This window comes from Canis lupus, chromosome 1 (assembly GCF_048164855.1).
Source record: "Canis lupus baileyi chromosome 1, mCanLup2.hap1, whole genome shotgun sequence".
Lineage (NCBI taxonomy): Eukaryota > Metazoa > Chordata > Mammalia > Carnivora > Canidae > Canis > Canis lupus.
Genome location: NC_132838.1, coordinates 102,226,663 through 102,237,871, shown reverse-complemented (window position 1 = coordinate 102,237,871; position 11,209 = coordinate 102,226,663).

Below are 11,209 nucleotides of genomic sequence, written 5' to 3'. Positions count from 1 at the left end.
AATTTTTTACGCCCGTAAACCACATTGTAACCACTGCAATTAGTTTGTCCTTCCATAGATCTTTCATGCATGTGTGTATATGTGTATACTTATATAGCATACACACGCGTGGATAGTGTACATATGCACATACATGTGTGCGATTATCATTGATATTTTATACATGTATGTTCCCATCCATGCGTATATATCTCCAATGTAAATGAATGTTTAAAAATACAAGATTAATATTTTTATAACTACATAAAAGTATAATACAATATTTACATATACAATATATAATAAAAACATATAATTATATACTTGTAATATATATTGTTATATGCAGGTTCATTCATATAAATATAAGAAATAATTTTAGGGGCACTTGGGTGGCTCAGTTAGACATCTGTCTTCAGTTCAAGTCATGATCTCAGGGTCCTAGGATCAAGTCCCATGTGGGGCTCCCTGCTCAGTGGGGAGGCTGCTTCTCCCTCTCCTTCTTTGGTCTCTCTCCCTCTCTCACAGATAGATAAATAAAATGTTTAAAAAAAAAAGACAATTTTAGGTCTGTGTAAGCATTCGTATTCTTATGTCCTCTCTTTTTTAGACAAAAGGTGGCACAATTTACACGCTGTTCTATGCCCTGATTCCTTTGTACTTACCAGTAAATCTTGGAGAGCTTTCCATATTAGTGCAAAGATAGTTGCTCACTGTTTTTGGACAGTTGTTTGGATGATCTTGTATGGTTATGACCTCACTTATTTAACTAGTTCCTGACTGCAAGATGGTTGAGTTGTTTTCAGTCTTTTTTCCACTACAACCAGTGTTGAGCACATGCCCCTGACCTCAACAAGTGTGCTGACATGTAATCTACAGGTAAGATAAACCTCCTGAATTGCTGAAGCAAAACATGTGTGTGTCCTTTTTTTAAGGTTTTATTTTATTTTATTTTATTTTATTTTATTTTATTTTATTTTATTTTATTTTATTTTAAGAGGGAGAAGTGGGGGAGAGGGAGACAAAGAATCCCAAGCAGGGTCCATGCCCAGCACAGAACTCACACAGGGCTCCACCTCACACCCTGGAGATCATGACCTGAGCCAAAAATCAAGAGTAGGATGCTTAACCCACTGAGTCACCCAGGCTCTCCAAGGTTTTGTTTTTAAGTAATCTCTACACCCACTCTGAAATCAAGAGTCACATGCCCTACCAACTGAGCCAGCCAGGTGCCCCATGTATTTGTCATTTTGATAGAGGTTTCTAAGTTACCTTTCATGAACTCTATTGCATCTTAGACCCCACCACCCTATGTGAGTTTGTCTGTCCAGGGACTCCACTCAGGTGAGAGAGGAAACCCCTGGCTGAACCAGGGCTGGGACAGAGCCGCCTTCTTGCCCAGGAAGGCCTTGAATGTCATAACCAGACTGCATCTCACCATTGTGGGAGCACAAGCCCAGAGGAACCAAGGAACTGATGACTGTGGGATTACTTTGAAAACCATACTGATTTTGTGGATATCAAGAAACTGATTTTAAAGTTTATAAGAGAGGCAAAAGGCCCAGAATGGCCAATACGATATTGAAAGAGAAAAACAGGGGCACCTGGATGGCTCAGTGGTTAAGAATTTGCCTCCGGCTCAGGGCATGATCTTGGGATCCTGGGATTGAGTCCCACATTAGGCTCCCCGGAGGGAGCCTGCTTCTCCCTCTGCCTATGTCTCTGCTTCTCTCTGTGCGTCTTTCATGAAAAAATAAAATAAAATAAAATAAATAAAATAAAATAAAATAAAATAAAATAAAATAAAATAAAATAAAGAGGAAAAACAAGGGCACCTGCATGGCTTAGTCAGTTAAGCATCTGCCTTCGGCTCAGGTTATGATCCCAGGTTCCTAGGATTCATTGGAGCCCCACATCGGGCTCCCTGCTAATTAGGGAGCCTGCTTCTCCTTCTCCCTCTGCCCTTCCCCTCCCGTCCATGCTGTCTCTCATGTATGCACTCTCTTTCAAATAAGTAAACAAATAATCTTAAAATTTTTAAAAAAGTATGAAAGAAAGATAAAAACCAAGTCAGAGGACTTCAGGACTTAACACTACTCAACTTTCAAAACGTAACTGGTGAGAAAATTAATAAAGGGAAACCCCACTAAAATAGAGTTAGGAGACCACAAGGGGGTGCTCTCACTCCGTTCCACAGAAGCCAGAAGGATGTCGCACAGGGAAGAATCAATTACAGGCCCCAACAGGAAAAGATGGACATGGCATCTCCTGCAAGAAATCGACCACCCTTGCAACCCAGCCAGTAAAAAAGCATCACCACCTTGAACCCCTACTTTTTTCCCAATGGACTTTCATTCTAAACGATCCCTCTCAATTTCCTCCTTCTCCGTAAAAAAAAAAAAAAAAAAAAATGGACTAGCCTATGCTTTCTGCAGCAGCTTGCTTGTCTCGAATTGCTATTCACTATTACCAAATAAGAAAGACCTTTTCAGTTGGTAAAATAATTGTTTTATTTTTAAGGTCAACACCAGAAAGCTATAGTAATCAAGATAGCGTGGTACTACTGGAACAATAGACCAATACATTGATGGAACAGAATAGAGAGCCCAGACATAGACTCACATAAGTCTGATCTTTTAACAAAGAAGCAAAAGCAGTACAATGGAGAAAAGATAGATTTTTCAGCAAACAGTGCTTCCATATGCCAAGATGTCATGTTTAGGTGTATGTTATCCAGAACCCCATCACATAACAAGTGATTAAATGCTGTCTGTCCCCACTACAGGCACTTTATGTGCTGCCTACAATTTTACCATTATTAGTGGGTAAGGATCAGGAAGCCTCTTTCTCCACCTTCTTTTGTGGACCCCAGCTATCTTGGATCATTGCCCCTATGGTTGGGGTCTTCATTTACCCTCAGATATCAGATCTCTTTGCTTAGTGCCACTCCCCCAGTTTTCCACCCACAGGGTCTCAGCCAGGACTTACTAAAAGAAGTATATTACAGTTGAAGGCAACGAAAGATCAGAGAATGTCATACATCAGAGCAGCAGAGAGAGAACGGCCTGGACTCCTGGTCAGGGGTGGCTGGTAGAAGGGGCTGAACACTACATGATCATCCCTCATATAATTAATGACGCTCAGTCTGGAAGAGAGCTTCCTCACAATGCAGAATTCATATCATGAAAAATAACATAACTAAGATAAGGAAACGTTAATTTGACAGGGATTATCACTTCAAGAAATATGCTTCTGTAAATCATATTGTACATGTAAAGATGTACAATTTTATTCACCAAGGATAAATCAAAAGACAGAAAAGAAATTAAATTTGCTTTAACTTGTGGAGACTCAAAGACAGAATTACAGCACCACCCTCCATTATCAATACCGCCGGCATGAAAACCGAAGGAGATGGCATGAAAACCCCTTTACCTAGTCGCACACACAAACGTATGCCTAGGGTGGGAAGAAATCATTGGCCATAAAGGCCTCTTCTAAAAATGGACAAACTGGGGATTCCTGGGTGGCTCAGTAGATTAGGCATCTCAGTTCAGCTCAGGTCATATCTCAGGGTCCTGGGATCAAGCACTTCATCAGGCTCAAGGAAGCAAGAGGCCTGATTCTCCCTCACCCTCTCCCTCTGCAAAACCCTCTGCATGGACTATCTATCACTCAAATAATTAAATAAAATATATTTTTAAAAATTGAGATAATGGCCAACTACACCCACACATTCTGCACACCAGGGCAAAAACAAAACAAAACAAAACACAACACAACACATAAAAACACAAACATTAGTTGAACACTGAGGAAATCCACACATCCGGCCCCAACATGTCTGCAGAGGCATACCAAAGGCAAGCAGCCAGACACGCACACATACACCCACCAGCAGGTCTCCCCGGACTCCTAGACCCCTCTTCACACATGCAGGCACGGACATGCATGAGCACACGCCCGGGGAGACACACACCTGCAACCGCACAGCTCGGACACTCGGAGGCCCCCTGTGCACACGCACACACCCTCAGACTGACCCCTAGGGCCTATGCTCAGCGCCGCGGTTGCACCCATCCCCGCCCAGTGTCCCCTCCTGGTTGCACACCCCGGCAGGTTCCCAGCCCCACCCCAGTCGGGCATGCGCATAGATTCGCTGAAGGCTCCAGAGCCTGTTTGTGGACACCCTTCCCATCCTCAGATGTTCATCCACATCCAACTCAGAAGTCTGATCCCCCCGCCCTCGGTGCCCAAGGGCTCCTGGTGAGGGTGCATTTGTGGAGGGAGGAGGTCCTGCCGGCCCAGAGGCCCCCACTTCTACTTCCCCGCTCAGTCTGATTTGGGATTATCTTCAAATTCCTTCTCCTGGGTCCCAGCCAGCCAAGTGAGCCACTGTGTCCCCTGATCGCTGGCTGACTTCTCCAGAGTCCCGCAGGTCCTGAAGAACCTCTGTCTCTGCCATCAGACTGCCTGGGACCAAGGTCTGATCCTCCCGCTTTCTCAAGCCCTCAGCCCCAGGCCCCAAGTCCCCGGGCCCTCAGGCCCTTCCTGGAGGGACACTGGGTAGTCCCCTTTGCTGGCCAGCCCAGCCTCCTCTGTCCCTGGCACTCTTCTCTCCTGCCCTTGGCCTCAAGAAATCCTGGGAGCTGGAGTACAGAAGCTGTTCTGAGGTGTTCAGACAAGGGGTCCCCTCCCTGCCCCACCTGCAGAGGTGATCCTGGGTCCTGGGCTGGGCTCAGGGGCCCGTGTGCACACTGGTCTCAGCGTCCCCTGCGCACTGCCTCCTGTCCTCACAGCCAAAGGCAACCACTTACGTACTCTGTCATGGGGCCGTGTTCCCAGGGCCCCTCCGCCAAGGTCCAGCACCCCAACTCCCTGCACACATGCCCCCTCCATTAGCAGAGCCATCAGCCCCTGGGAGCTGCAGGTGCTGGACTGTGCCCTGGGCCGGCTGTGATTTCGGCACCATTGCTCTGCAGGCTGCTCTGCTCTGTTCTGCTCCCTGGCTTGCAGGGGTGAGGAGGATTGGTTTAGTGCGTCTCTCAGGAGCTGCCCCCCACCCTTAGGCTCACCCCATGCCCAGGAACATCCCTAGACAAAGACCAGGGAAGGGGCTTCAGATACACTCAGTGACACATCTCTCCCCTCTCCCCACACACACCTAGGCACACATCCAAGAGAGGAAACCGCCCAGGACACTGAGTGTGAGCACAGGATTCAATGACAGAGGACACACGTTCTTTTCATTCAGAGCATGAGACAGAGTTGGGGCACCTTCTGTGCTGCTACCGTTTTATTGTTCTTAGGAGCTGAGGATCAGAGGGGCTCTTCCCCCACCTTCTCTCTGGCCCGACTGCCCTCTCTCAGTGGCCCTGTGCCCAGGTCACAGAGAGGTCTCCCCTCCTTTCTCCCTCCCTGCCCCGACCCCCAACCCCTCCTTACCATCTACTCCCAAACATCCAAGGAACCTCCACCACAAGCACAGCCCCCGGAAGGGCAAAGGCCTTCCATGGAAGGGCAAAGGTCAGTTGCTAGGGGGGATGGACAGGCTCAGAACTTCATGCTCTGGAGCAACAGAGGCAGGCTCCATGGATCAGGGACAGCTGGGCTATGGGGGCCCGGCACAGGAGGATCATCAGACCTGGTGCCAGCTGATCCCCTAACAGAGTGACCTGAGGGTGTAGGTGCATGTGCGCGCGCGCGCACACACACACACACACACACACACACACTACTGCTCTCCTGACCTACTTCTAAAACTCCCACCCACTCCTTTGGACTTCGAGAACGACCTGGAAGATCGGACCCCCGCTGGCAAATGCACACACAGGCACCTGCTCAGCCCTCAGGCACACAGGGGCAAGCACACACACAGACACGTGCCTCTGAGGAGGCCCATCCTGAAGCTGCAAGTCCCCCTGCAGGACACGCAGATGCCCTGCCCTCTCTCACACCCAGGGTCCATGCTGGCTCTCACACTGGGGCCCATTGCCCCCCGCAGCCCTCCTGGCTGCACACTCACTTGAGGCTCTCTCCCAGCCCCCATGCCAGGCTGGGCACCCACACAGACTCACTGGAGGCCCGAGGCTGGTTTGCAGGTGCACTGCTCCTCCACGATCCTTCAGAAGCAGCCTCCATGGATGCCTCCAAAACCAGTATTCCCCCACCCCCACCCCTGCCTCAGCAGCTCCAGTCACTCACCTCTACCCCCATCCTGCCAACTTCACACAGGACTCGCCTCTAAATTCCTTCTGTGCCCCAGCCAGCCATGTTCATAACTTTTTGGTCTGACTCCTAAGTGACCAGTCTAGCGTCTTGAACTCCTCCGGATGTGCCCATCCTCCCCCACTCACTAGCACACTAGCCTGGAGTCTGCCTGCAGCCATGTCCTCTGGGCTGGTCCCAGAATTCTGTGTTCCCTCTGGTCTTCTGTCCTGCAGGTGGCAGGAGGGATCCACACAATTCTGGGTGGCCTGCAGCTGGGAAGTGGCTTGGAAACTGCCAGCAGTCCTGGGGATGAGTCCCTGGTCCTCTGCAGGGCTCCAGGCCTCCACTCCCACTGCAGATGCTCTTAGGCAGCTAGCTGGAGCCCCCAGGGCCCCAAGAGCACTGGTTGTGCTGTGTTGACGGGGAGTGTCTGCCTCTGCCTCAGAGCCTCTGTTGCTCTTCTGGTCTTTCTGAAACTCCCTGGGCAGCAAGATACATCTGGATTCCTATTAGGATCGTGATTCTCATCCTCATCCTCAACACCACTCCCATCCCCATCTGGATCCAGCTGCCACAGGACAGACCCCAGATCAGTGCCCCAGCTCTGAGCAGAGTGCCAGTGGATACCTTCAGAGCAAGAGCAGCAGCCGGGACTGTCCTTCCCATTCCTGGGGTCTGACCTGGAGCTTGCTTCTGTTCTTAGCAAGGGTGGATTTGTCTGGTTTAAGTCGTCTCCTGGGTTCAGTGAATGTCCTTCAGAAAGTCTGTGGACTTCGTATTTCCTGGAGTTCAGGATGAATTGGGCTCTCTGGTTCTGCTCCTACTTGGAGTCACTCACTTCTGGGGTCGCCAATTTGTTTTATTTTAGATTTTATTTATTTGAGAAAGAGAGAGAAGAAGGAGAAGGAGAAGGAGGAGGAGGAGGAGGAGAAGAAGAAGAAGAAGAAGAAGAAGAAGAAGAAGAAGAAGAAGAAGAAGAAGCAGCAGCAGCTGAGGGAGGGGCAGAGGGAGAGGGAGAAGCAGACTCCCTGCTGAGCAGGGAGCCCCACATGGGGCTGATCCAGGACCCCGGGATCATGGCCTGAGCCAAAGGCAGATGCTTATCTGATTGAGCCATCCCTGTGCCCCAGCATGGCCTATTTCTTGTGTATTGTTTTAGAGGTAACATTTTTTATTTGTTTGCTTAGTTATATCTTAAATTTATATGTGTTTGGTTCTATATGCTATATGCATGGGTATTTAAATATATATATTTTCCATGTGTCCCTCTCTGTTCCCATTTTTTTTGTTTATATATATATGGTATCTTATTGTATATGCTTTTGCCTGTGTTTTCTTTTCTTTTTTTTAATTTAAGTAATCTTTACCCCCAGCATGACCTTGAGAGCAAAAGTTGCAGGCTTCTCTGGCTGAGCCAGCCAGCCACCCCAGTGTTTTCTTTGTTTAGCTAAAAAAGTAGTATATTTTGGAAACCTTGCCTTATCGGTACATAGGGAACTGCCTCATTCTTCTTAATAGTGATAGGATATTCCTCTGAATGACTCTACCATAACCTCTTCAAGCAGTCTCTAATGGATACTTAGGTTCTTTCTGGTCTCTTCTTACTACCAGCAACACTGGAATGACCATCCTTGAACAAGTGTCATTGTACACAAGTGGAAGCTGACCACAAGTTTTAGAAGGTAGTTGCATCAAGGGGTATTTGCATTTCAAATTTTCCATAGCTATTACCAATCTGCCCTCCACAAAGACTACAAACTTAGACTCCAACTAATGATGTATGAGAGTGCCTTTAGAGAGGTGATATCAGTATGTTAGCCAATTTTTAAATCTTTCCCAACTGCTGGATGAAAATGAGGTTAAAAACACTTTCAATTTTGACTGGGTCTTTCATGTGGGGTTTTTTTTCTTATTTAGTTGTAAGAGCTCTTTACATATTAAAAATGCTGATCTTTTATCTGTAATTTATTCTGAAAATATTATTTATCAGGTTTTCATTCATATTTTGACTTTGTTTATGGAAGAAATGGATGAAGGACTTTTTTTGACCATCAAGTACAATTTTGACCTGCAAATCAGAACTCACTGGGTAGTGCCACATCTGCTGGGTAGTGCTGCATCCACTGGGTAGTGCTGCATCCCATTCTTGTTTGAGCCGGAATCCAGAGATTCATCCAGGACACCTACCCCTCCTTGGTCTTCCACGACCAATTGCTAGCACACGTATTGGCTCAATCTTGTAAATGTTTTTCATGAAACCCTCCACTTCCATCTATCCCCACTATCACCAACCTGGACCGGGCTACCATTACTTCCTGCTTTGGTGACCACATCAGCCCTGTCAGGGGTCTCCATGTTGTACTCATTGTCCCCCTCCAGCCAGAGTGATTGTTTATTGTTCCTTGTTAAAGTCCTCTTCAAGAGTGAGAGAAGTTGGGACACCTGGGTGGCTTAGCGGTTGAGTGCCTGCCTTCAACTCAGGGCGTGATCCAAGAGTCCCAGGATCGAGTCCCACATTGGGCTCCCTGCGGGGAGCCTGCTTCTCCCTCTGCTTGTGTATCTCCCTTCTGCCTGTGTTTCTCATGAATAAATAAAATCTTTATAAAAAAGTGACAAAAGTGTCACATCTTTAATACAATCACCCCAAGAAAAAATTGAAAAGACAAATAATTCTTCTAATTGCTCCACCAGATTATAGTAGCTTTATTGGTATTCTGAGTCTGTGGGGGAAAGAAACTCTCTTTTTCCCCTAGGTTGGACCCTGGGGCCTCCAGTAACTGTGCTTCCTGGTTAATAGAGAATGCTCCTGTTTGCTGAAAGAAGGACAAGACAAAGATTTGCAGAGAGGACCAGAGATGAGATGTGCCAGGGAGTCCTGTTGGCATCAAATTCTCCATTCCAATCTCTAAAGTTCAAAGATAACTTTGAGCAAGGAAGCTTCCCAGTTGTGTGAGCCAACTTTTTTTTAAGACCTGAGCCAAAGGCAGATGCTCAACCGCTGAGCCACCCAGGCGTCCCTACATTCCTTTTCTTGATTTTGGTTTCATTTAAGCTAGTGTGAGCTGGGTTCCTGTTATTTGCAACCACGAATGTAGTGAATATGTCCAGACGCATTCTTCCCTTATACTGGAGGAATCTCCAATCTCCTCTACTCCTCTCACTTCCACAAATGTCTCACAGACAACAAGAATGAGCATCTGCCAAAGGTCCTCCTCCGCATGCCACCCAGCCCAGTCCTGAGGCAATTTGCAGGAGGATGCAGCCACATTGCCAAAGATGGCTCCCTCTTAAAGCCCCACCGGAGTTCTTGGAGATCCTCATACAAGCTCTTTCCATCCTCACCCTTAGTCTAACTCTGGACCCTCCAGTCCTCCTAATGCCAGGAAGGAAATGTTCTCGAAGTTGTAGAAGCAATCCAGAGAACTAGGTCTGTCTATCCTCCAAGCTGCTCTGGGACCAAGCACAAAGTCACACCCTCAACATGGTGGTGCTTTCCACATTCTACCTTCTGATAAATTCTCCAATGGTGATGCCAACCACAGCCTTGTTTGGAGGCCTTCGACTCCAAATCTCTCAAAAAGGAGGCAATATCTCACACTGTCCTGCCATGATGGCAGGGCTTTTCAAGCTGGGGGTTGCACACCACATTGATTAGTGAAATTGACTCATAAGGTTGTGATCAGCACTTTTCAAGTGGAAGAATTGATGTGGGCACATGATAAAGGTAAGTAGTGGTTCATTAAACTTGTCTTTCATCTATGCACACATATGTTCATACACACATAGAAAATACACAATGTGCACTGTACTGCAATACAAAATATATTTTACACTTTGAGTCATAGTCACAAACATTCAAGAGTTTATCTCTTTCTTTGCCAACCACTCCCACACTTCATCCTGATTCACTTCAATTTGTCAGCTATTCAGAGCAGGGATCACTCAACTATTTTTGGTCAAGGGTCTCAGAGCAAATATTTTAGGCTTTATGGACCATCTGGTCTCTGTTGTAATTATTCATCTTTGCATGGGAGCAGTCATAGACAATAGGTAGCTGTGTGCCAATAAAACTAGATTTATAAAAACAGGCCATGGGCTGGGTTGGCCATAGTGTGCCAACCCCTGATCTAGAGTCTCCTCTGTGCTAGCTCCTGCCATAGGTAAAGCCAAGCTGCTCTCTGCCCAAAAGGGCAGTCTGAACAGAAATGTAAACAGTGATATGTATTTTTAAAGATATATTTTGTGAAAATGTGAATCCCATGAATTTGAAAGCACATAATATAAAAATAGCAGTACTGCCCTGATTTATGTGCAAAATTTTAAAAAAAGCTCTCCCGAGCCCCATTTTCTCAGCTATAAAATAGGATCACATGAGTTCCTATTTCATAGGATGCTAGAGAGAATTCCAGGAGGCTATGTAATGTAAAGTGCTCAGCACCATGCGTGGCAGGGGAGGTGCTCAGGAAATATCAGCATTTATCAGTAACATCATCAATGACTGATTGTTTGTTCTGCCCCAGGTAGAAGGAGGTGTATGCCTCCAATCCTGGCCAATCCTGGGCAGCCCGGGTGGCTCAGCAGTTTAACGCTGCCTTCAGCCCAGGGCCTGATCCTGGAGGCCCAGGATCGAGTTCCACGTCAGGCTCCCTGCATGGAGCCTGCTTCTCCCTCTGCCTGTGTCTCTGTCTCTGTCTCTCTCTCTCTCTGTCTCTTATGAATAAATAAAATCTTAAAAAAAATAGCCAATACAAAAAAAAAAGAATAGCCAATCCTCACATATCAGAGTGCCCACAGAACCATCTGTGGATGAGCCAACACAATCTCAAAGCCATTGATGGAGTGCTACATTTGGTTGTGCTGCCCTCTGTCTTCCTCTGGCAATTGAACCCCATACTCACTTTCTTGGGGCTATGCTGGCCCATAGATAATTTTGGATAATTTTGATAAAAGATCCAAACCAACGCCAAAACAGAACCTTCTGTAACAACAGACATATTCTTTATCTGTGCTGATTTGGCAC